General features: G+C 49.4%; 1 long non-coding RNA gene across 1 annotated transcript; it reads right to left on the reverse strand.

Annotated features, from left to right (window-relative positions):
* Window positions 1-15,646: 15,646 nt before the first annotated feature.
* Window positions 15,647-25,286, reverse strand: LOC135970001 (uncharacterized). Its single transcript, XR_010585357.2, has 4 exons — window positions 25,134-25,286; window positions 18,896-18,988; window positions 18,277-18,469; window positions 15,647-17,812 (listed from the first exon to the last, which is right to left on the reverse strand). It is a non-coding gene; the product is annotated as an uncharacterized lncRNA (long non-coding RNA).
* Between the last annotated feature and the right edge of the window lie 251 nt (window positions 25,287-25,537).

Consider the following 25,537-nt stretch of genomic DNA (forward strand, 5'->3'; position numbering starts at 1 on the left):
CTTGGTCACAATCCAGTATGTGGATTTTATAAGCTGTTAATGAGTCACCATCTGCCATTAGACAGCCCTTTCCCTTGGCCAGGTCTTCAGATGACCTGGGTGGCAAGGATAGACTCTGCAAAACCAGGCTGGGGTGGTGTCCAGCTTGCTGGCTGGAGGAAGAGCCATTGCTTTGGGTTCTCAGTGTTTTTGGTGACAGATGATATGTAGTTAAAATGGCAGAAACACTAGATCTTTTCTATCGTGATAAAGACATCAGGAAGTCAGGATGCAATCTTAATTTCTACCACTTGAAACAGAAATTGGTGTGTAAGGAAGCAGAGATTTTGTTCTGAGGGTCCTCATTATTATTTAAAAGTAGGTTTTCACGGGCCTGAAAGTTAGGTTTCCAAGTGGAGTTCATGGAACAAAAGAGCCAGTTTCTGTTCACAAAACCAAAGACCAAAGATAGATTACTGAATAATGTATAAGTTTGGTGTTATAAAAATAACATGTCTGTCTGAGTTTTTGTTAGGTAAAAGCATTAAGTACAAAATAACCTACTAGCCCTTTAAATAAAATGATTTACATCAACTGCTGTTGGGCCTCTAAGAAGTGTTAGCCTTCATGTCCAGCCCCTACACAGCCATATTATTTTAGAAACCTTGAGTGGGAGCTTTTCCTGATTTGTCAGAGTGAATAGTTTGGAAAAATCTCTAGCCTGTCACTAAGAAAAGGCTACCAACAATTGAGGAGCTAAAGCTCTTTCGCTGCAAATTTACTTGATGATCCAAAGAGTTATAGTTGAAGAGTTACCAGAGCTCAGGAAAAATATTAAAATTTATACAATTTGGAATCTGTTAGTTCTGCTTTTGGAATAACCGTATTTCCATTGCCAATGCTAGGACACAAGCCTAGGAGCATATTATGTCCCCAGTAAGTGGTTTTAGTTTTTTTTTTTTTTTAATACCTTGAAGGCAGGATCGCAGCATAACTTTTGTGGGCCCTGGACACTTTGGGGACACATTTCCTCCACAAAATATACACAAAATTGTATCTTGCAACTACATTGATATAAGGGCAAATATAATTCAGGCTCTATTAAAAATAAACTTTTCTTCAACCCTAACAACTCATTTTTTTCCTTCTGATTTTAAAATAAACTCAAACATTGTTGTGGTCCATTAAAAAAAATTTATATTTCCCTAAAAGTACCAGGGGCTCTAAGCACTTTGTCTACTGTGCCTAATGAATAAGTTGGCCCTGATTAAAGGAAGAAATGAAGCAGGCATGCAGCCAAGCAGGGAGAAACAGATTCTAATACAGATAAATGGAAACTTGGGGTTCTAATGTTTCTGTTGGAAAAGTTGTCCAGTGGATGACAACCTCCCAACATTCGTGTTTATTTTTTAGCCTGGATAACTGTGACTATGAATTCTTATTGACACTTTTTTAATCCTCTAAAAAAAAGGGGGGGCTTTTATAGCTGACTCAGGATGAATTAGGTGCTCTGAGGAGCACTTAGATTCTTGATAAGACACACTTTTTGATGAATGCCAGACTTTGTAGGGAGTTTTCCAAGCCCTTCCTCAACTTACCTCCAAGAAGCCAACAAAACTCATGAGCTAGGCAGAGCTCAGTGACCTAATGGTGGACACTCCTAGTGTCTCTGTCCAGGCACACTAACAAAGTAGGAGAGTTGACCCTGTGACTCCCACACTGAATCGGGACCCTGCAGGGTGGGTAGGGACTGACAAGGTGTACAGAGAAGAGTAAGCACAGCTCTCCTGGGAAAGGAGGCAAGGTTAAGTCTGGCCTAGCATCTAGGAACTTGGATTTTGGGAGGTTCTCACCATCCCTGATAAACCCAGTGGCTTACTGCACCTAAACGTGTGCAAACCATACACTTCATGCTCAACAGCTACTTTCCTTCCAAGAGTCTGGAATGTTGATGCATCCTGGGCAGGAGACACCTACATGACTAGCCCCCAGTAACGACCCTGGCACCAAATCTCTCATGAGCTTCCCTGGGGGCAACGTCTCATTCATGTTGCCACAAGTAGTTCCTGAAGGAATTAAATGCATCCTGTGTGACTTCACTATGAGAGGGCTCTTGGAAGCTTACTCCTGGTTTCTTTCAGATTTCATGCCTTTCTTTTCCTTTGCTGATTTTGCCTTGTGTCCTTTTACTGAAATCAGTCACACCCATCAGTGCAACTCTCTACCAAATCCTGTGGGTCCTCCTAGCCAATCCATGAACCCAGGGTTGGTCTTGGGGTTCCCCAACTCATGGTTTCAAGTCCATGACACCAGTGGCTTGCAGTGAATTCAACAACAATTGTATTTGTGAAAGCACTACAAATTTAGACTTTCATGATTCCAGCAGATCAAGGCAACGGCTCACACTCAACACATGAGCAGGCAAGCAACCCCTCGAGTGAGAGTCAGCAGAAACAACCAGCAACAGAACTAGACCACCAGAGACTGCTGGCATGTGCCAGGTACACAGCATATACTTATGAAATGTTTAAATAAATGAAACGTGAAACAGTAAGATGACAAGTAATTGGACATTATCAGTACTGAACAGGCAGATTCGAGAAAGGAACAAATGGAATTTCTAAAAAAGAAAAGAGGTTTTAAGTAAAAAATCTCAATGAATGAGTTAAAGAATAGATTGCATATGACTGCAGAGAACTAATGAAGAAGCAGATATATCAGGAAAAAAATTACACGGAATAAGCCGAGACAGGATTGAAAATGTGAAGGAAAAGTTCGGAGTTATGGGGGATTTCTGCTCTGACCAAGATAGAGTAACAAAGACTGCATATGCCTTCGTACCTAAAACAATTAAAACAGCAGATAAAATATATAAACCAATAGTTCTCCAGGCAATAGGACCCCAGGCAATGAAGTGACAAATTTTAAATTATTTTATTTATTTATTTATTTTTGGAGACAGGGTCTCGCCATGTCACCTGAGCTGGAGTGCAATGGCTAGTCACTGGTGCAGTCTTACTGCATTTCAGCCTTGAACTCTTGGGCTCAAGTGACCCTCTTGCCCCAGCCTCCCAGTGTTAAATCATTTTAATGTTAGTAAAACTGTAAATATTTAGTATTATTTAATATTAATATTTGATAATAGTTAATGTTAATGAGATAGCCACTTGTAATATCTCTTAATCAAGTGACACTTCAATTTTTAATGCTATTAAAATACTTCATATTTAATGTTTTTAATATTGAAAATAATATATGAACTTAAAAGGATTTGAGATCATCACTTGGTCAGGAGAAATTATCAAATATAGCAGCTCTCTGAATTGAAAATGAGGTAAGTGTGGCTGGGTTTATTTCACGCCTGTAATCCCAGCACTTTGGGAGGCTGAGGCAGGTAGATCACCTGAGGTCAGGAGTTCAAGACCTGCCTGGCCAATATGGTGAAACCCTGTCTCTACTAAAAATACAAAAATTAGTCTGGTGTGGTGGCGCACATCTTTAATCCCAGCTACTCAGGAGGCTGAGGCAGGAGAATCGCTTGAACCCAGGAGGCAGAGGTTGCAGTGAGCCGAGATCACGCCATTGGACTCCAGTCTGAGTGACAGAATGAGGCCTCATCTCAAAAAAAAGAAAAAAGAAAAAGAGAAAAGAAGATGAGATATGCAAAGAAGTAGGTGTTGAAAATGCCATTGATGAGTTTGTTTCCATTAAAGCCAGAAAAGCAAAATTATAATAAATTTGTTTATAGTGTTAGTAAAATATTTAAACTTGAAACAATTTTATGACAATGTTACCTACTTTTCCATTTTTCAAGATTTTTCAACTTCTTTAATGTTCTAGAAAAAAACAAAACCATTCAAAATATAAAACATACATATAGGGGTGTACATCTTTCCTTTTGCCTGTGATCCATTTTAACTAAAGATCTAGTCTTTAGTTAAAATGATGGAGTTTTTTTGTTCATAATGGATGTTTTGCATTAATTTTGATTTTTTCTAATATTACATTAAAATATTTATCTTGATTACTGAGTTTCTGGCATCCTCTTCCATTTTACACCCAGACAGGTACCTCACTCCCCTCACCCATCTCTGTTTGGAAGCATCAGCCTCCTGGAAGCAGGGAGCCTGGGCAGGGTATCCCACCGCAGTCCATTCCCTGACCAGATGCCTGGCGACTCTTGGGCCAGCGCATAAGGCAGTGTTCTTCAGATCTCTTGAGTGTGACTGAAAGAAAGTGAGGCAGAACTTCAAATACCCCACAGCTCCCGCTGTCCTGGAAGAATGCAGGGGCTTCTGGATGTGGCCATTTGTCATTCTTGGATGGCAGGACACAAAGATAAAGCAGTAGCTGCCGCAGTGACTCGGTGGTCTCTGAACGTGGAGCTGACGGGAAAGGGCCTCAGGTCACCACAAAGGTAAAGGTTGTGTCCAGCAGGTGTGGTGGCAAACCTGGCTCTACATAAAGTCACTAGGGGAGCTGTTGAGACACAAGTCGCCATATTCATAATAGCCCCACGGTGCCAGCCATCCAGTGCCCATCAACAGCAGTACAGAGGTATAGAGAGGTGTATTCACACAACGACTTCTGCTCGGCAGGGAGGGTGGATAAGCCGCAGTCACATGCTGTATCCCACACCTAGTGAGCAAAAGACCGACACAGAAGACTGTTGACTGTGTGATTCTGTTGTGTAAAGAACAAAAACAGTCAAAAACACATATGCCATAAGGAGTCAATGCCTGGTTATCTTTGGTGGGGGCCAGGGGTCTCGACTGGAGGCAGTATAGGGGTCCTGGGTGCTGGTCACCTTCCCATTCCTGATCTGGCTACACAGGTTTGACTGGGGAAAACTCACTGAGCTGAGCACATGATATGTGCCCATATCTTTACGTATATTATACTTAAATAAAATACCTTAAAAGTAAATATAGGGTATTTGTGTGCCCAGCCTCATTGCGGACCAACCAGAATTTCTCAGGGTGAGCCCCAGGCATGAGAAAATTTTGTTAACTCTTTGGATGTTTCCAATAAATTTTAATATACAGCCAAGATTGAGAACCGCTGATCAGTCAAGGCCTGTTTGTTCTTAAACTTCCAAGTGAATGGAACCCCCGGGAGCTTGCTACAGGGCAGTTCTGCTTTCCCAGGCCTGGCCGGGGCCCAGGAGCCTGCATTTCTAACAAGTGCCCAGGCCAAGCCCAGGCTGCTGGAAGCAGACCCGCTCTGAGCAGCCGTGTTAAATGATTCACTGTCCCCTGCAAGGAGAGACTGGGAACTGCTCTCCATTTTTAACCAACACCTTGGTTATTCTTAGGCAAATTTGAAAAACACTGATCAAGTTACAAACGGCCTCATCAGATGTGAGGAGTTCCATAACATTCACTGTGTTTCTTCACATGAGAAAGTTGGCTTTTCAAGGATTTCAGAAACTGCTTTAAAAAAATAATAATTTTACGGCTGGGCGCGGTGGCTCAGGCCTGTAATCCCAGCACTTTGGGAGGCTGAGGCGGGCAGATCACGAGGTCAGGAGATCGAGACCATCCTGGCTAACACGGTGAAACCCCGTCTCTACTGAAAATACAAGAAACTAGCCGGGTGTGGTGGGGGATGTCTGTAGTCCCAGCTACTTGGGAGGCTGAGGCAGGAGAATGGCGTGAACCCAGGAGGCGGAGCTTGCAGTGAGCTGAGATCGTGCCACTGCACTCCAACCTGGGCAACAGAGCGAGACTCCGTCTCAAAAAAAAAAAAGGAAGAAAAAGAAAATAATAATAGTAATAATTTTTTAAAAATCAACAGGTGGAGGCCCAAGCACATGTTCCTAGCTGGGAGGTGGCCGAGAGCCGCAGGGCTTGGCAGGCGCTGCCCACGCTGGCCTGAGAGAAGCAGAGGACAGGACCCTGCAGAGCGGCGGCTGGAGCAGTCCCAAGGGCAGCTGGGCCCCCATTGCCTCAGGAGGGCCCCACAGGGCTCCAGGATGATGGAGACTTGTCCAAGATCCTAGGACCAGCTGGAAGCGACCAGGACTGTCCCGTGCCCAGCACACAGCACATGTGTCTCCTCAGGGTCAGGAGCTTGGAGGCAGCCATCCTCAGAGCTCAGGCTTCCATCCTCCATTCTGACTTTGCTCCTAATCTCCTCACTAAAGACAGCGGTGCACAAGGTAAAATCAGTCTGCAGGGACCAGAGCGGGACAGAGACTAGAGAACCGGGATGCCTTCAGATGCTGCTAGGGCCAGGCCTTTGGGCCCAGGTGGACCTGCAGGAAATGCTGCCAGAGCTTGCAGGTGTGGCAAGCTTTCCCACCACACAGCCGACCTTCCCCTAGAGGTCAGGTGAGTCGTGGAAAAGCATCCCCCAGCCCCATGTCTCCTCGGGACAGGGGCTCTAATCACCCATCTCCTGGCCTCCAGTGACCCTGGGCTACCAGGCTCCTGGGGAGTGGGTGTGGCTCTTGGATTGGCAAATTCTGGAAGAATATTTGATGGGCATGGTTAGGAATCTGCTGCCTGCAGAAAGCTCGTCAGCCCCATCAGCCCTGCCAGTGCTTGAGTTTCGAGATCTACCCAATTCACAACCCAACTTTACCAGGAGATCTCAGGCCGCATCCTCGACTTACCTTCACAGGACAAATAGCGACTGTTCACTCCCTGGGTACTCATGACTTCACTCAGCTTATTCAACTTATCTAATATCTAACGTCTCCAGCACCCAGGTGAGGAAGAGGGGTGTTATTTACTGGGACCCCATGCAGGGACCTTAATATGAATTGCAAATGAAAGGGGAAAACATAAATATCCCAATTGTCTACAAGATGACTCCAGAAATTTCAGTCTGGTAATGATGACAGTGATCCCTAAGAACATTCTAGACCTAATCATTAAGCAGATGGTTTGTAAAGATTTGGAAAATAGTGAAGACTCAAGGAAGCAAGGATTCACTAACATCACTCCCGGTGAACGTCTCTGGTTTCCTATCTCCATGGACACCTCAGATGGGGCAGCCCCAGGCAGAACCCATCGCTCCCTCCCCTTTCCCCCCTGCCCGGCCTGCATTTCCACGAAGCATGTCACCCCCCACCCACGGATGAGACCTGGCAGTGTCTCCTGGCTCCTCCCCCTGCCTTACCCTCCCCAGTTCCCAGCAGATGCTGTGAGTCCTTCCTCTCCTCTCTCGCCAAAGACCCTTCCCTTACAGAACTCTGCTGCCCTGCCCCAAGCCCAGTCAAAAGCATCCTCTGCAAAGTGCCCTAGGACAGGACTTCCCAAATTTTAATGTGCATTCAAACACCCTGGGCTCTTAACGAGAATGCAGGGTTTGGTCCCACAGATCCAGGGCAGAGCCTGACACTCTGCATTTCCAACACGCTCCCAGGTGGTGTGGAAGCTGCTGTCCTGGCCCACACACTGGAATAGCGAGGCTGTAGGGGACACACAAACTTGATGGCAGTTCTTCCTCACTTGATCCCAGGGTGGGGGTTCCTCATCTGCTCTGAGTAAAACTGAATTCTCTCCAAGGTCACTTTGCACTTTGACCAGGAAATGCCTTCAGTTCCAAACTCATCTCAACTGGGTCCGATCAAACACGCTGGATATCCGGCAGATCTACCAGAAGCACAGGGCCCAGTCTCCTCGGAGCCTGGCCTTCTCACGTTTCCTGGCCTTTGAACTCACTGCGCCTGCAGTCTAGAGTGTTTGTCCCGCCCTTCCCCACTTCCTCTTCAAGATTCAATTCAACCTTCCCCCGACCTGCCCCAGGGGACCGGGCTGGCTTTCTTCGTGCCACAGACTCTGGGAAATGCCTCGTGGCCCTCACCACGTGGGTTGAGATGGTTCCTGGGTGCCTGACTCCATCTCCCTGCACTGTGAGCTTCCTGTGGCTGCCTTAGCTACTTTCCTCCAATAACAAGAGCTTGTGGCCTAGTGGTGAGCTCTGGGAAGTGATTCCAGGAACAGGTCCGGACTGGGAGGAGGAAAACAGGGAAGAAGGGAACCCGCACTGGATTACTAGGCTGTGGGCAGTGGGGATTCGCTGCCTCCTGCTGGGGACCCTGGAGACCCACAGGGAAGCCTCTGAGAAGGGAGATACAAGCGGCAAGTGTTTGTCCTTCGTCCTCCATCTCTTGTCACTCACTGGTCAAGGTTGGCCCCAGGGAATTAATGTTTCATCATTTCAAGATCTACCTGTCCCCAGCATGGTGACGCCAGCCCCATGCAGGGGCAGTAGGGAAACCCGAGGCAAGAGCGTAGGCACAGGGCTGCCAGGTCCTTCCTGTGCACCGCCAGGTGACAGAGCAGGGCTGAGGCAGAAAGGTGGGTCAGGAGGACACGAGGTGGGGCCTAAAGCCTCCAACAAGAGGTAAGGATTGAAGCTCTTCTCAGGTGTGGCCCAGAACAGACTGCCTCTGCGCCCCATGGCTGCTGGCTGCACTCCAAGGAATGCCGAATGAACGAAGGAATGAATGCACGAGCAAAAACAAACAGCCTCCTGTTCTTTATGGATGCAGCTTCCAGACTGATAACCCAGGAAGTGATCGTCGTTTTGCAAGCAGAGTCCTGATGCAGTTGTGGGTGGGTGAAACCTCATGCAGGAGGCGTTCAGCTCTGCACCTCCCGGCCCCCTAAAGAAACAGCCTTAAGAACAGGGCTGGGGACGACGTCCTTCTCAGCCAACTCTCTTCATCTTTCCCATGCCTCATCCAACGCCAGTGTCTATTTCTTGACAAAGACTTTGAAGTCATGCTGATGCTGATCAAAGTTGATACTTTGGGCAGATAAAATAAAAGCTGGAAGAATACCAAGTATCTCATGGGCAAGGCCTAAGTTAAAAAGAAAAAATAACTTAGTGGAGAAGAGGCTCTACTTCCAGAAAAGACTCTACACAACGGCTTTACATGCAGCCTGGGAAGTTAGGGTTGGCTGGCTGAGACCCTGGAGTCCATCTGACCCTTAGTGTGTTCAGGCACGTGAAACACCTTCTCAGGTGTGTGAGAAACAATGTCTTGGCAGAGATGCAAGGGGCAGGCTGGTTGGGGAACACGCTTGAACTGGGACGAGAAAGAGTAGGAATGCAGTAGGCCAGGAGTGACCAGATGCCGGTGACAAGTGCAGAAAGGAGAGCAAAAGTGGACCAAAAGCAAAAGATGGAAACATGAATACGCAAAATGAAAAACCAAAGTAAACATTGCTTTCTCGCAGGTTTGATTTTGAAGAGCATTGTTGTGGCGCTGTCCCCTAACCCCCGGCCCCCGGCCCATTCCCACCATCTCCCTCTCCCAGGGCGACAAGAGAAGACTGAGCAGCAGGGTGCAGTCCCAGCTTGGCCGGTGATCCGAGGCTCTGGCACAATCTCTAGAGCTGGAGGGTTCCTGGCACTCCCTTTATCAGCCAACATCTGGCTCTTACCTGAATTTTATTTTCGTAATAATCCAGATGCTTTGGTTTACAGGTCGTATCCTTCTATAAGGAGCCTTATCAAAGTCAACCAGATATAAACCAGAACAACTAAAAATCCAAGAACCGACTGGGCGCAGGGACTCATGTCTATAATCCCAACACTTTGGGAGGCTGAGCCGGGGGATCACTTGAGGCCAGGAGTTCGAGAGCAGCCTGTCCAACACGGTGAAACTCCGTCTCCACTAAAATTACAAAAATTAGCTGGGCATGGTGGCACACACCTGTGATCCCAGCTACTCAGGAGGCTGAGGCAGGAGAATCACTTGAATTCCAGAGGCAGAGGTTGCAGCGAGCCAACATGGCACCACTGCAGTCCAGCCTAGGCAACAGATCGAGACCCTGTTTCAAAATAATGAATAAAAATAAAAATAAAAATCCAAGAGCTGATCAAAACCAATCAGGAGCAGGCCCTTGAAACAGAACAGCTGTTGATCAAGAGGCATCTGGGGAAACTGCCTCATGGTCACCCAATCACAGTGACCTCTAAGGTTAAACTGGGGAGACAAACTCCAACTAATATTAAAGGAAGAGTCTATTATACATTTTAAACCAAAGGGGCCTTGGTAAAATAACAAAGTCTTTTAATACCAAAATATTCTTCACACAAATCATCTTTATACCGGACCTTATTAAAAGCAGAAGGTATATCATTCATATCAGCTCAGGGAAATTCTTCCCATGCGGCACTGAAATAAGGTTTGGGTTTTTCTCCTCATCATCTAACGTCATGTAAGTCTTTGTCAAGAAACAGACGCTGGTGTTGAATGAGGCATGGGAAAAATGAAGAGAGTTGACTGAAAAGGACGTGGTCCCCAGCCCCGTTCTTGAGGCTGGTTCTTTAGGGGGCCAGGAGGTGCGAAGCTGAACGCCTCCTGCATGAGGCTTCACCCACCCGCAAGTGTATCGGGACTCTGCCTGCATAATGTCATCGCAGGCCCTGGAAATGCCCTTGTCCCCCGTGTGTCCATCTCTTGGATGTCAGATGTCCTCCATGGGCCTCTGCCCCTGAGGTCTCACCACACTCCTGGTGGAATTCATTGACTGGGGCCTACGGAACCCCGTTCTGTGCTGCATTTGCTCGCGGGAAAATGCCAGCAAGCCCCTCCCCTGCCTGGCTAGCGGCAGGCACTTCCTCCCAGCGGGGATTGGGGAGCACTGGCTCCTGCTCCTCCTTGCAGGGCCTCGGGGGAGATTTTATGGGAACAGAGGCTCCTTTGGCCTGGGCGCTTCTGCAGGGCGTTTCCAACTGGAGGCGGCTCCAGCTCATCTCCTCTGCCTTGTCTGTCTCCATGGCCTCCATCTGTGACCCTGACCGGGTTATCTCTGCTCCTTTTACCCAGCATGGAATAGAGCACAGCTTTCCCAAGCCCCTCTCTCCTGAACACAGCTTCCCCGAAGTCGGCTGACAGACCACCCAGCCCCAGTTTCTCGTGCATCACTGGGGGTCTCAGACTTCATATCCAGCACAGCAACCTCACAAGCCCCTGAGTGCAGTGCCATGGTACTCCTGGGAGGACGAGGGAGCCAGGGCTGCCACCAGCCGGACAGGCCCTCTCCTGCATCAGAAAGACACCCCCTCCTCCAGGCAGACGCAGCCTTCCACCAGGAGGTACACTGGCCCCACTGCTCCTTCTGCCAGGTGTCCTTGTGCAGTGAGAGGCCTGAGTAACTGAACACAAATGTGGTAGCAGTCATGAGAGCTAAGAGACTGCAGCCTCCAAGGCCACTACTGCCACCTCTGTGCAGTGCAAAAAGGCATGAAGCAGGTGTCAGGAGTGGGAGACCTACAGCCTCTAACTCCAAGAAAAGAAATGGGAGCAAGAAGAAAGAACAATTCCTACTGTGGTACATCTAAGCCAAGGACAAAAGAATATCTAGAAACAGCTAACTATAGGCTGGCACCTTTATTTTAATCATTTTCCATCTTTATAGATGTAAAATAAATGTAATATGTGGAATTTTGCTTTTGATGTGTGTTATCCACACTGTAGCAAGATGAATGGCCTGAAACGGCCCGGATGAAGAGGCTTCCTACCTCCAGACACAGCAGTGCCATGACCCGTGATTTTGAAGCCAAGATTGTATTTATTTTAAAGAGAAGCATATTGAATTGGGGAACACATTCTAACATCCCAGCTCCAGCGGGTGGAGGAATTCTGCTCTGCAAACCTCTCTCCAGGGCTGATTTGCTGTTGTGTCCCCGCTCTGTGGAAGCCACGAGGAATGGTCATGAGGATGTTGATCCTGGGCCCCCTCGGTGTGCTAGTGACTGGCAGCAACAGTGAGGGACAACCAGCTGTGTGTGTGTGTGTGTGTGTGTGTGTGTGTGTGTGTGTGTGTGTGTGTGTGTGGTGTGCTCGCAGGCTGGAGCCAGCCAATACCAGGGTAGCTGTGGGCATGCATGCATGTTTACATGCGTGATCTCAGCTTTGGTTCTGCTTGAATATTCCTGACAACTGCACACTCTCCTTTCTGCCCTTCACAAAAGGGCTGTCACTCAGAGGCACTGGCCAGGAGACTGAAAGCAGCTTTTGTCCCACTAACCCCCTGCCCTGAGTAAGATGCAGGAGGAAGTTCATATTTTGCAACAACAGGGTGACTAAATTCTGGGACACCAAACAAAATTGCACTTGAAAACCCAGCCAGGCATGGTGGCTCATGCCTGTAGTCCCAGCACTTTGGGAGGCCGAGGAGGGAGGATCACAAGGTCAGGAGATCGAGACCATCCTGGCTAACATGGTGAAACCCCGTCTCTACTAAAAACACAAAAAAATTACCGGACATGGTGGTGGGCGCCTGTGGTCCCAGCTACTCAGAAAGCTGAGGCGGGAGAATGGCATGAACCCGGGAGGCGGAGCTTGCAGTGAGCTGAGATTGCGCCACTGCACTCCAGCCTGGGCGACAGAGCGAGACTCCGTCTCAAAAAAATGAAAATAGAAAGAAACCCTTCTTGTTGGCTTTTGTGACTTGCATTCACTCACTCATTCATTCACCCATTCATTCAATTATCTAACAACCATCTGTTGAGGCTACGCCATCTGACCAGTTCCCCATCCCATGCTGGGATACAAAGCGGAACAAGACAGTGAGGGAAGGAGACAGACCTGATCGCAGGGTGACTGTCTGCTGTACACCCGGAGCCGATGGAAGTGACCTTGTGCCAGGTCCTGTGCTTGCACATATGCTTATTAGTTACCTGGTCCTCACAGAGACTGTAAGAAGTGGGTGCTCTCATTCCCCCGTTACAGATGAGGAAACTGAGGGGCAGTGAGGTGAAATGATGTACCTAAAATCACAGCAGCCAGAATTTGACCCCAAACAGTCGGACCTGGAGTCAGGGGTCTTAATCCATACGTGACACTTCCTGCTGAAGGAGATCATGTCTACGGTGGTCCGTTTTCAAGACAAAGTGCCTTGAATTGGCTTAGGTCAGCAAACTACAGAAGAAACAAGATACACTAGGCCCCTGCTTGGATCGTCAACGCCTGCTTGTCCGCTGCCCCTGCCCTCAGTTGCCGTCACCTGAACCAAAGAAATTTAGTCTAAGATGAAAGTTTACTAGCCTTCAAAATAGCTCACTTTGTCTGTTCTTATCAGCCTGCCCGGCTACTTAGGTCATAAATACTTGAAGAGCCCCTGAGCTAACTAGGATTGCAATGCATTGTGCCTGCAACAAAATGCAGCAGGACAATCCTACAAAACAAACAAACAAACAAAAAAACCACCTAAAGTCACTGCCCAACAACCAAGAGTGACATCTGGGAAGATTGTGAGCCCCGGTGTGTTAGTGACTAGCAGCAATGAAGAACCAGGGGAGGTCCCTGCACTTCAGGGGATAAATTGCCTGTTAAAACCATGCTGGGTATGCCTGCCCATCAGACACTTGATTTTGCAAGACCATCATTAAGAGTCTCACTCTCAGGCCCAGTGGCACAGGCTCAGTGGCTCGTGCCTGTAATCCCAGAATTTTGGGAGGCTGAGGCGGGCAGATCACCTGAGGTCAGGAGTTTGAGACCAGCCTGGCCAACATGTTGAAACCTGTTTGTATGGGAGGCCGAGACGGGCGGATCACGAGGTCAAAAGATCGAGACCATCCCGGCTAACACGGTGAAACCCCGTCTCTACTAAAAATATAAAAAAATTAGCCGGGTGTGGTGGCGGGTGCCTATAGTCCCAGCTACTCGGGAGGCTGAGGCAGGAGGATGGCGTGAACCCGGGAGGCAGAGCTGGCAGTGAGCCGAGATCAAGCCACTGCACTCCAGCCTGGGTGACAGAGCGAGACTCCGTCTCAAAAACAAAAAACAAAAAACAAAAAACAAAAAAAATTAGCTGGGCATGGTGACTCGTGCCTATAATCCCAGCTTCTTGGGAGGCTGAGGCATAAGAATCACTTGAACTGGGGCGGCAGAGGTTGCAGTGAGCCGAGATCACGCCACTGCACTCCAGCCTGGGCGACAGAGCAAGACTCCGTATCAATTAAAAAAAAAAAAAAAAAAGTCTCACTCTCACTGTTCTCCAGGTCTCTGAGTCTGTTCTTTGGGCTTGGACAGGTGAGTTTGTTTCTCACACTGCTAAGGGGTAACTGTGATCTGATTCTTGGAGGCAGAAGAGAGATTTTCAGGCAAGGAAGAAGGGGGATCTGCAGGCAGAAAATGGTAGGGGTGATGCCAACCGCTGGGCTGGCTGGGGTCTGAGGAGGCCCTGCAGGAGGCTGGATGTGCCTGTGGAGGGTCAGGGGTGCAGGGATCAGAGGGATTATCTGAGAAGGGAAGCCTGGCATTGTTTTCCAGGCTGAAGGGCTTGAGCGCTTCCCTGTGGTCAAAGCCAAGGAGTGAGTGGTCACTTCTGCACCCCAGAAAGACACCCGGTCTCCACGGGAGGACTGATCCTGAGAGGGGAGGGGGCAGGGCAGCCCCAGCCCAGCACTGGAGGGCCTGGCTGCTGCAGGGCCTGTGCACACCTGGAGTAGTAAGTACGTCTTGCAAAGAGCAGCCCTAGACCCAACTTAACTTTGGTGTTGGAGCTACAAACCTCTAATTGAAATCAAGAGATGTTTCTAGAAAACCTGCAGATTTTTGAGGAGGAATTCAAAGGACCGTAAGGCCTGGTCCCAGTCCTGAAGAAACTGAGTCCAGCCGAGGCGATAGGCACACACACGAAATGTGAAATAGCAATCCAGGTCCCCATGACATTCCACAGGATAGAGGAGGTGTCTCTGGACAGCACCTAAGGAGAGTTCAGGAAGCAGCAGGTGCAGGCGCGCAGGTCACTAAGGAGAGTTCAGGAAGCAGCAGGTGCAGGCGTGCAGGTCACTAAGGAGAGTTCAGGAAGCAGCAGGTGCAGGCGCGCAGGTCACTGCAGGCGGCTGGTCAGCAGTGTCTTCAGCAGGATGAAGCCCAGGGGAAGGGAAACTGTGGCAAGGAGCACTGGCTGAGGATCCAGGGGACAGGTCTGGGGAATGGGGAATGGAAGGTGATTAAATGTGTATGTGGAGGGAACATAGGGGAGCCCCATTGCCAGGAAGTATTCCTAAGTAGCCGTGGGCGACACTTACGTGAGGCAGGTCCCGGGATCCTTACCTGCCCTCTCGCCTGTGTTGGGCACCATGCAGGAGCTTCATGCCTCCTGCTGTGGTCTTCCATCCTTTCCATGGCCCAGTGAGCTAGGTAGCCTCATGCCTGTTTTACAGATGGGGAAGATGAACATTAGGAAGGGGAGATAACACGTCCAAGGTCACACAGCTTGGAAGCCCCCTGGGGGGATCCACAGCCAGGTCTGTTCCAAAGTCCCGGCAGCTGGGCCGGCAGGTGGGTGCGGGATGGTGTGAAGGAGAAGGTTCCCGCTGGAGAGCCAGCAGATGGACCCAGCGGGGAAGAAGAAAGAAGCTGCAGTTCAGTCACAGAGAGAGGGCTGGCGGGATCTGGTTCCTGATTGGTCGGATGAGATGGGATCGAGGTTAGAGAAAAGGAGGCTGGTATAGAGATGATTCCTGGGTGTGTGTGTGAGAGGTGGTGATTCCGAGACCTGGATGGAGAAGTCAGAATATCTTCGTTGCTGAATAAACATTTAAAATGGTATTTGTACGTGGTCTCTCCAACACAGTGGGTGCTCAGTCCAGATGAGCTGCACGAATGAATGAATGACTCTCTAGACTCTCTTCACTTGTATTTAACCAGAAGAAGCATCACCAGCCAGGAGCGGATTCCTCTGTTCTCCTTTTGACTCATTTTTAATGTTTTTTAAACACTAAACAATGGAGGGGGCCAGCTCACCAACCCAGATCAGCCTCCAGGGTCACCCCCTTCTTCCCCCTACTATCTCCTGGGGCCATCTTGGTCAAGTGCAAATATGATCTCATCTCTTCTCTGCCAAGTCAGCCACTCCTTTCTTTTGCTGTAGGAACAAAACCCAAAGTTTGTTTTTCCTGCTTATTCATCTGAAGTTAAATACACTTGGCATGAAGGGTGCACTTAGAGCTAAATGAATTCTTCCCTATTCTTGGCTCTGTGTAACAACAGTCATTATTGTGCTGTACGGAGCGCCCGCCATGGGCCAGCCACCGTGTCTGTGTACATGTGTTACCTCCAGCCCCATAGCGGCTCTTTGCAGCAGGACTGGCTCCCACCTACAGTGGAGGAGGCAAAGCCCACGCCCTTCATGCTGCACCCATGTCCTCTCAGAGCCCTGAGCCCTAGAGGCAGGATGGGGCAACCCGTATGCCAGGGAAGGTACCCAACCTCCCCTCCTCACCCAGATAATTGCCCGGTGGGCCCCTCTGGTTGACCTCACTGGTCTTTTCCCATTTGATAATTCATCCCAAGACTTACTAATTACATCCTTTCCCAGTGTTTTGTGACGTTCACACCCAGGCATCAGTTTCTAGAGTCTGTTGTGTTTGGGAGCCTCGCCATTCCATTTCAAGGTGCTGCTTTATAACACGTGCCCACAGGGCGGGTGCCTGGCACTGGCTCAGCACTCGGTCTCTGCCACCCCCACTGTGGAACCCTTTCTCTTCCCTGACTATTTCTTGCCTTTAGAATTTCTCAACCCCTTCCATGGTCCTCTCCTTCGTTTCTATCTTCTGGCATCTCAGACCAACGAGATAATCCCGTGGGCAGGCATTGCTTTATCCTTGCTGGGGTGGCCTCTCCTCACAAGCCCTGCCCCACACACCCGCTATGCTGCCTAAGGGAGACCCCTACATGGCACCCTCTATAGCCCACTCCCACCTGCCACCCCCTCCAAGTGCATTGTGGAGGGGCCTGGCTCACCATCCCAGCTGAGCCTCCGGGTCACCCACCTCCTCCCCCTACTGTCTCCATCTTGGTCAAATGCAAATATAATTTCATCTTTTCTCTGCCAAGTCAGCCACTCCTTTCTTTTGCTATAGGAACAAAACCCACAGGCTCATTGCAGCCCTGCCTGAGCCCCTTGCCCACCCTCCAGTGGCATCGCAGGGCTTTCCTCAGACTCCTCTTGGCCACTACTCCCAGCTGCACGGCTGCCCTGCCACCCATGCAGTTCACACAGTGACTTGTGGAATAGTCCCTCTCTCTCTGCTGACTTCAGGTCCCATGATAATTGATTTAGCTCATCACTAACCCCCCAGCATCTAGCCCAGCCCCTGACACACAGCAGCTGTTCAACAAGTATTTGCCAAATCAGTGAACAAAAAAGTGAACAAACCACCACACCTGGCCCATAACAAAAGCCACCCATAATATTTGTTAAACTAACCAGTCAAGCTCTGTTTTACACGGTGGTAAGATACACATAATATTAAATGTACCATTACCACCATTTTAAAGTGTATCATTTGATGGTATTCAGCACACTCAAAATGCTGTGCATCTGTCACCCCATCTAGTCTTCCAGAATGTTTTCATCTCCCCCAACAGAAACCCTGTGCACATCAGCAGTCACTCCCTGTCGGCCCATCCCTATCCCCTGGTAACCACTCACCTGCTTTCTGCCCCTGTCGCTCACTTATTCTGGGCATTTCATGTAAATGGAATCATGCAATGTGTGCCATTTGAATCATGCAGTGTGTGGCGTTTGAATCATGCAGTGTGTGGCGTTTGGATCATGCAGTGTGTGGCGTTTGGATCATGCAGTGTGTGGCATTTGAATCATGCAATGTGTGGCGTTTAGATCATGCAATGTGTGGCGTTTGTGCGTGGCTTCTTTCACGCAGCATTGTGTTTTCACGGTTCACCATGTTGTAGCCTGGGTCAGTGCTTCATTCCTTTCTACGGCTGAATAATGTTCCATCACATGGAGAGACCGCATTCTGTCTGCTCATTCATCTGCTGATGGACTTCTGAGCCTCCCATCTCAAAAGGCTGGTATGACACTTCGCCTTCTTGCAGCTGGTCCCAGAGCTACAGGAGGAAGGCAGGGATGCCTCCTGGCATAATGGACATTCTCTCTTTTGCCTGCCCCCCTTTCTCTCCTTCATCTCAGGACAGGCTTATTAAACACCGGGGACGGACCACCAGGAGTAGCAGCTCTGCCACCGTCAGCGTGCACCAGGACAACCCCTCCCGTGGCCTCCTGGGACTCATCTACAGCATCAGCAGTGGCCAGTCCAGCTCTCCCCAACACAGAAGAATACTCCCTTGTCTCTGCTTCTCACCAGAAGCTTTGAATCTTATAAACCTGCAGGCAAGAAGCATCTCCATGTTTTCTCTCCATCGTTTGAGCGGGGAGGAGAAGCTCTGGTGAGGAGATGGCTATCTGGATCACCTACCTTTGTCCTCACCAGGGAACCCTCCTGGGGAGATTTAGAGAGAAAGGAAGCAGTCACTTCCTGTCGGCCCACCCCTATCCCCTGGTAACCACTCACCTGCTTTCTGCCCACACATTGTTTGTGTCCATAGTGTCCATAGTACTGGATACTCTCTGTCTAGGAGGACCTTGCGTGCTGTCGTTGACAGATGGAGGCTTTCCCAAACGGTGCAGGGACTGGAGCAGGCACAGTACCATGGCCACATGTTGACCCAGTCTCCAAAGGACACATTTGCACACTGGACACACCTCTATCAACGAGAGAACTTTGCTTCAGTTGCTCCTTGAATTCTGCATAATTTGTTAGATCAATTTTTTAAAAAGACAAAAATTTTTTTAAAAGGATCATTTTCTCTCCAAGAGTAGTGGATTATTGCATCTGAACAAATGCTTATGCACAAACCCTTCAGTTATCTCGGGCCTCCCCATGGATGCCTGGCTTGGGTGCTTTGACTTCTCACTGCAGAGCAGTGTTGACGAACATGAGCATGCATGGATTTATTATTGGAGCAAATAATGCCAACCAGCCCTTTCTAACACTTGGCTGAATATGAAATGATTCCCAAAGACATCTGATGGAACTGATGTCTTAGAAAAATGCCCTCAGGACTGAGGCTTCGCTGCTTTGCGGTCACTTGTCTTCACAGAAGCGTATTCTCAGCTAGTAAAGGGGTTACCTGTTTGGCGTCCAAGCTGTGGACACACCGCTTCAGCCCCGGCTGACTTCATAATAAGTGGAGTGTCCTTGATGAGGACTTTGGGTTCCTCACCTGCAGGACAGTGATAATAACATCTGTTTCATCCACCTCATAGCTTTTTTTGTTTGTTTGTTTGAGATGGAGTCTCGCTCTGTTGCCCAGGCTGGAGTGCAGTGGGGTGAACTTAGCTCACTGCAGCCTCTGCCTCCTAGGTTCAAGTGATTCTCCTGCCTCAGCCTCCTGAGTAGCTGGGATTACAGGCACGTGCCACCACACCTGGCTAATTTTTGTGTTTTTAGTAGAGATGGGGTTTCACCATGTTGGCCAGGCTGGTCTCGAACTCCTGGCCTCGTGATCCGCCCGCCTCGGCATGTTTATGAGGGCTAAAATAAAAATGTGCCAGTATCTAATTTCTTTTTCATCTTTTCAATTCCCTTTAAAGGGTCTTTGGTCAATCATTTATTGGACAGCCCAGGCTCCATCACATTGGCTGAGATTCTGGGTGCTTTAACCTGGCTTCTCACTATTTCTGTGGACTTGCCCTGGAATCTGCATTCCTTGGAGCAGCCTAGCCGAGGGGTCTCTGGGCACCGACTAAGGATTTCGCCCCACAGAGGGTCCTCTGCCAGGTGCCCTGAGCATTCCCACCCTGACATCCCCTGCAGAGGAAGGACCCTTCGTGTTCCCCCAAAATTCACATGTTGACCTTTCGTGTTCCCCCAAAATTCACATGTTGAAGTCCTTACCTCCACCGTGATGGTATTAGGAGATGGAGCCTTTGGGAGGTGACACTGAGGTCACAAGGTTGAACCCCCGTGAATGGGATTAGTGCCCTTGCAAAAGAGACCCCAGAGAGCGCCCTCCCTTTCTTCCCACCGTGTGAAGAAACAACGAGAAGGCGGCAGTCAGCAACCCCTCACCAGAACCTGACCCTTCTGGCCCCCAGATCTCAGGCTTCCAGCCTCCAGGATGGGGAGAAATAAATGTCGTTTACAAACCACCCAGGATGGTATTTTGTTCTAATGGCTGAGCGAAGACACCTTCTTTTTTAAGGAATGTCTGCATGGATTTCTGAGGTCGTGCAGCTTCCCTGACTTCACCTTTTAGTCCTGGAATATTCTTTCTCCAGTTCTCTTTTGAAGGGCTCTGTTCAATGTGTGGGGCTCGCGTCCAGCAGCTCAGCAACAGCCTGTGTTCTGGCCTACAGTTTTCTTTTTTCACGATTTTCCTTTCTACAGACCCCCTGCTCCTCAGTGACAGAAGGCCACCAAGCCTGCCCTGCTTCAGAACACCAGGAACCCAGCGGGCTTAACCTGGCCCCCCTTTTCCTGTTTTTGTTTGGGGAGAGACTTGAGACTCCTTTTAAAATCAACCCTAGCCATGCATTTGGAAGACTGCTTTTGTGATTCCATGCAGTGCCCTGAGATGGGGGGAGGACAGTCCCCACCCCCTTGCTGGACACAGAGGTACTCGTTCAAACAACAGTTGTGAGGATCATGGGGACAGCCGCACTCACCCACCTGTGAGGAAGGCCGCGATGCGCTTCACAGACTGAAAGAGAATGGCTTGCGAGGCTGTTTTCTCTCCCACTGGGCCCCACTGGTGCCCCTTTCCCTGTCACCAGGGGCTTCTATTAGGTTGGTGCAAATGTAATTGCGGTTTTTGCCATAATACTAACAAAAGGAGAGCCCGGAGGAGGAGCTGGGGCTGCTTCCTTCCTGAGGGTCCCTGGCTTCCTCTTTGTTGCCCCTTTAGCCGACTGGACGGGAGAACAAGCTGGGGAAGGGGCTGGACTGGCAGGCAGTATGGATGCCCCGAGTGTGGTGACCGCCCACTCTGCAGGGCCCATCCCTCCCCCGGGCCCTGTGAGCGGGAGCTGGCAGAGCTTCTGGAAGGTGACTCCACGGGGAAATGACACACCAAGAGAATACACACAATGACTTCGCGTACTCTAGTACAGTCCCAGCTCCCCGCTCTGAGTAGCTAGAGGAGATGATGACCCATCAAAATCCGGGGAGATGACACATTGCAATAAATCTGTGTTGATAAGCTGCTCTTCTCTCATTCCACGGGGGTGTCGTATAGACTTGCTGCTTGGTGCGGCACAGGAGATCACGCAGCAAACACCTGGAGTCCAGGTCTAGCTCCGCCTCTAACCCTAACCCTAACCACATCGTTGTTGTCCCCGGTGAGTCGCTCAGCATCTCTAAGCTTCCACCTCTCATTCCCATGGTGGGGGTGATAATTCCTGCCTCTTACTTGTTATAGGATTTCTTACAATGTGCTAGGGAAACAGAAGCATGAGTATTTCCTGGAGCAGCAAAATTATTCCCTTCATCTTTATTGCACTATTTGGGGTAACCACTGGAATAGATAATAATTATTTGTAATTAGTACTGAGTTATGGGTAGATACATGTATGCTCCTGGATTGTTTTTAAAAGCCCTTTAATGGGATTTCCTTTAACTCTTAAAGAGACTATCCCTCCAGATATTTAGTTGATTCTACTCACTGTGCTCAATAAAAACAATAGCAGAAAGGAAAACTGTAGCCCAGAAGACAGGCAAAGCACTAATTACAAGGAATGTGCCTTGCCCTGCAGGGAACAGGGGCAGCTTTCCTGATTCCTGTGCTGGGTAAGGGGAGACCCCTCTGGCCTGCGGGGCCTGGCTCTTTTCTAGAGGAGCTGCCCATAGATCAAGTGTTATTCCAGAGTCAGTGCTGGGAACAGCCAGATGGCTGGAGCTGCAGAAGCAGAACCCACAGGTTCTGAGAAACTAGGAGCAGCTCCCATCCTGCAGTCTAGGGGCCATCCCCAGCAAGCAAGGCCCCACTGTGGCCACCCCTCGCTGGAGCCTGTGCATGGCATTCATCAAGAGTCTCAGCATGGGGAGGGGTCATCTCACTGCAGCGGAGTCATCTCTCTCTCCCTCAGTGCACTCCCACTGCCACCTGACACATCCCTACAAACTCAACTTCTACACGATGAACACATCTGTTTTTTTTTTTCAAGACAAGGTCTTTGCTCTGTTGCCCAGGCTGCAGTGCAATGGTACAAACGTGGTTTACTGCAGCCTCAACCTCTTGGGCTCAAATGATCCTCCTGCCTCAGCCTTCTATGTACCTGGGACCGCAGGTGTAAGCCATCACGCCTGGCTAATTTTTAATTTTTTTTTTTAATAGAGAAGGAGTCTCACTTTGTTATCCAGGCTGGTCTTGAACGCCTGAGCTCAAGCTATCCTCCTGCCTCGGCCTCATTCCAAGGTGCTGGGATTACAGGGGCCCGGGCCAGGAACACATCATGAGGTCAGTTCCTCCAGGTCAGTTACTCCAACAGTGTGATTTTGGTTATCAGTGCATAGGTGTGGGACCAGCATTCTTTGGAGTTGGAGAAAATACACAATTCAGTTAACTGCCTCCTTGGAAATATATTTAAAAATTGGGGGCAGAGACCGGGCACTGTGGCTCATGCCTGTAATGCCAGCACTTTGGGAGGCCGGGGTGGGTGAACCACAAGATCACGAGATCAAGACCATCCTGGTCAACATGGTGAAACCCCATTTCTAGTAAAAGACAAAAAATTAACCGGGCGTGGTGGTGGGCACCTGTAATTGCAGCTACTCAGGAGGCTGAGGCAGGGGAATCGCTTGAACCTGGGAGGTGGAGATTGCAGTGAGCCAAGATTGCACCACTGCATTCCAACCTGATGACAGAGTGGGACTCCATCTCAAGAAAAAAAAAAAAAAAAAATTGGGGGTTGGAGGATCTCTTGAGCCCAGGAGTTCAAGACCAGCCTGGGCAACACAGTGAGACTCTGCCTCTACAAAAAAGAATCGAGGTTAAATATTTTCATTCATAAAGTTGGTCCCAGCCTTGGGTACAGGCAAAAATGTCAAGTTACCTTGCTCCTGGGCATTCCCAAGGGAGGCTTAACCGAGCCACCTGGCGGAGGCAGGGCAGCCATCTGAGCCACATTCTTTTGTCTGCCCGGCGTGGGCACAGACTCACAGGATGCATCATTGGGATTGCCTGGGGCAGACTCTTGGCAGGACTGGCTGGCCCGCAGTGGGCTGGCAGGCCCTGCCTCAGACACTGCCCGGCCGCCTCCCAGCATCATGGCGTGACTCAGGCTCCCTGGCAGGCTGTCACCAGGGTGGGATTTGAAGGAGCAGCGTATCTGCTATTCACTCTTAGGGTGGGTGGTGGACATCCTGGGAGGCTCTTCTAGGTTGGCACCTGTGCAGAGACACTGATCATGGCAAATGCTAGGGCTGGATTCATCTCACGTCTTTCCCAGAAAGGACATGGGAATGAATTCACAGAAGCTCCATGAGTGAAGTTCCCCTCTGGGTTTGAGCAGCCATGTCTCCCGGACTTCAGAACACAAAAGACAATTCTTTAGGTGGATCTTTGAACATGAACGTGAGCAATGAGGCCTCTATTTCCAGCTTTTAACATTTTTCTCTGTTTTTGGAGAATTTGTTTGCCTTGACCTTTATGAAAGGAGATGGAGAGAACACGGCCCCTTGGGTCAAACCCTGGCTCAGCCACTTTCTTGCTCGGTGGCCTTGGACAAGTTACTTAGCTTCTCTGAACTCAGTTTCCTTATTTCTAAAATGGGGCGATGCCCTCCTTCACATGTTGCTGTGAAAATGTAGTGAGTCCATGAAGTCGAGTACCCAGGTGGTGTCTGATGGCAGGAGAAGCTCAGTACACACAGCTGTGACTTTCTGAACACCCGCCAGGTGCGTAAGAGTGCCTGTGGGGACCCGCCAGGTGCATCTGTGGGGACCTGGGAGGGAGCCAGAGGGAGGCAGGGGCTCAGCCGATGGCACTGCCATTTCCATCAGTCTCTCCTGGGAGGGACGGCAGGCATGTGGTCTGGTCTTCACTCTCAGAGACTATCACGCGGCCATCTGAGGCTCACCTGGAGAGTTAGTGCAGTTACTCAGCATTGCTACTTTCCTCCTGGGGAAGGCATCATGAACGGTGTCTCCGTAAGTCATGTGAATGATTACAAGAAGAACTCACGGCTTCTCCTGGAGGGGAAAGCCCTGTCTGGCGCAGGGCCAGGCTCTGGCCACCGGTGACCTTTGGTTGGGTCTGCTGGCTCCGGTATTGACCGTGTGAGCAGGACAGGAAACAGGCTGGAAGCACATTCCAGCCTCCAGGTGGTGGAAATGACTAAGCCAGTGAGATGGAGCCAAGGAGATTGGGTCAAATGTCTCCACAGCCTCTCTGGTCTCCAGAAATCTCGCTTCCCACAGCAGCTGCCGAGAGCACTGAGCCAAGTCTTAAAAGCATTTTGCTCAGAGGGAATTCTCGAAATGTCTGCCCCTAAGGGCTGCTGGGGGGAAGCTGTGTATTTCCACTTGCTAGAGGTCCTTCGTAGGGCCTGTGAAGTGACCATCACAGCCCCCCGGGCCCCCCAAGGTGCTGACCTCTCAGAATATTGAGGCCCAACTTGATCATTGAAGCAATACTAATAATATGAACCGCTTCAGGGTGAAGGGAAAACTCTTCACTCAGAGACAAACTATAAATGTTTTGGACCCTCTTCTTTTCCCCGCTTCTAGAAATTTAAGAATTACATGGACAACTTAACAAAAGTCCCATATTTTTCTAAACGTATTTTTTAAAACCCAAAAGTATAACAAAGTATAACCGCTTATAGACATGAGATTCATGACACTAGACATATCTATTAATTTCTAAAAATCTCACATCATCCCAGAACCTCCTGGGCTTGGTAGAGGAAGGTGTTCAAAGACTCCCAGCTTTGATGCAGGGAGGAGGCACTGCACCCAAGACTGGGTGACTCAGCAGAGATCACCCAACAAACAATTCTCATCTCTACCTCGAGCATTTTAGAAATGTTTTAAAATGAAAAATAGAGCCGTGGATCTTGACTCTGGCCTCAAACCCAGCTACTAAAGCATTATGAAGAATAATTTAGAAACCTGGCTTCCTCCTTCCTGCCCAGAGGCCTGCCCTGCTAGCAAAGCAAGTCCTGGTCCAAGGTTTCTGGTGGACCCAGCAGGTTGTTGGAAAGCGGGCTTAGCTTGACCTAAACAGCTGGGAGCTGGGAGCTCAAGGGGAGCATGCAGGAGGAGCCACAGCCACAGTGATTTCCTTTATGAGCAGCTAAAAATAGCAAACAACCACTGCAGAGTGACAGACACCCATTTGAAGGTTTTGGTGGGGACAGAAGCCCTACCTGGGCAGAGCTGCTGTCTCACTCCTCGGGTCGAAGGGAGATGGGGTGGAGAGAGCGGTGCCGGGAGCAGGAAATGTCACTGCGGGGGTGAAGAATACTGTGCTCTCGGAGAACCCAGCCCTCCAGTGTCTTCTGCAGTGGGAGAAGGGGACTGGGAGCTGGTGGATGTGTGGGGCTGGGAGCTTACGTAAAGGGAGCCTGCTCTTTTTCATAGATTTATAAGATGTTCTGTTCCAATTTCGTGTTTTAGCCAACTGCATTGTCCTGCAAGCCTGCATCATTCCTTATTTTCCCTCAATTTGCTTCTACACATAAGTAATCCAATATCTATATGTTGACATTCTCTTTGAAAACACTTAAGGGGGCTGGGCACAGTGGCTCACACCTGTAATCCCAGCACTTTG

This window comes from Macaca fascicularis, chromosome 3, assembly GCF_037993035.2.
Source record: "Macaca fascicularis isolate 582-1 chromosome 3, T2T-MFA8v1.1".
NCBI lineage: Eukaryota > Metazoa > Chordata > Mammalia > Primates > Cercopithecidae > Macaca > Macaca fascicularis.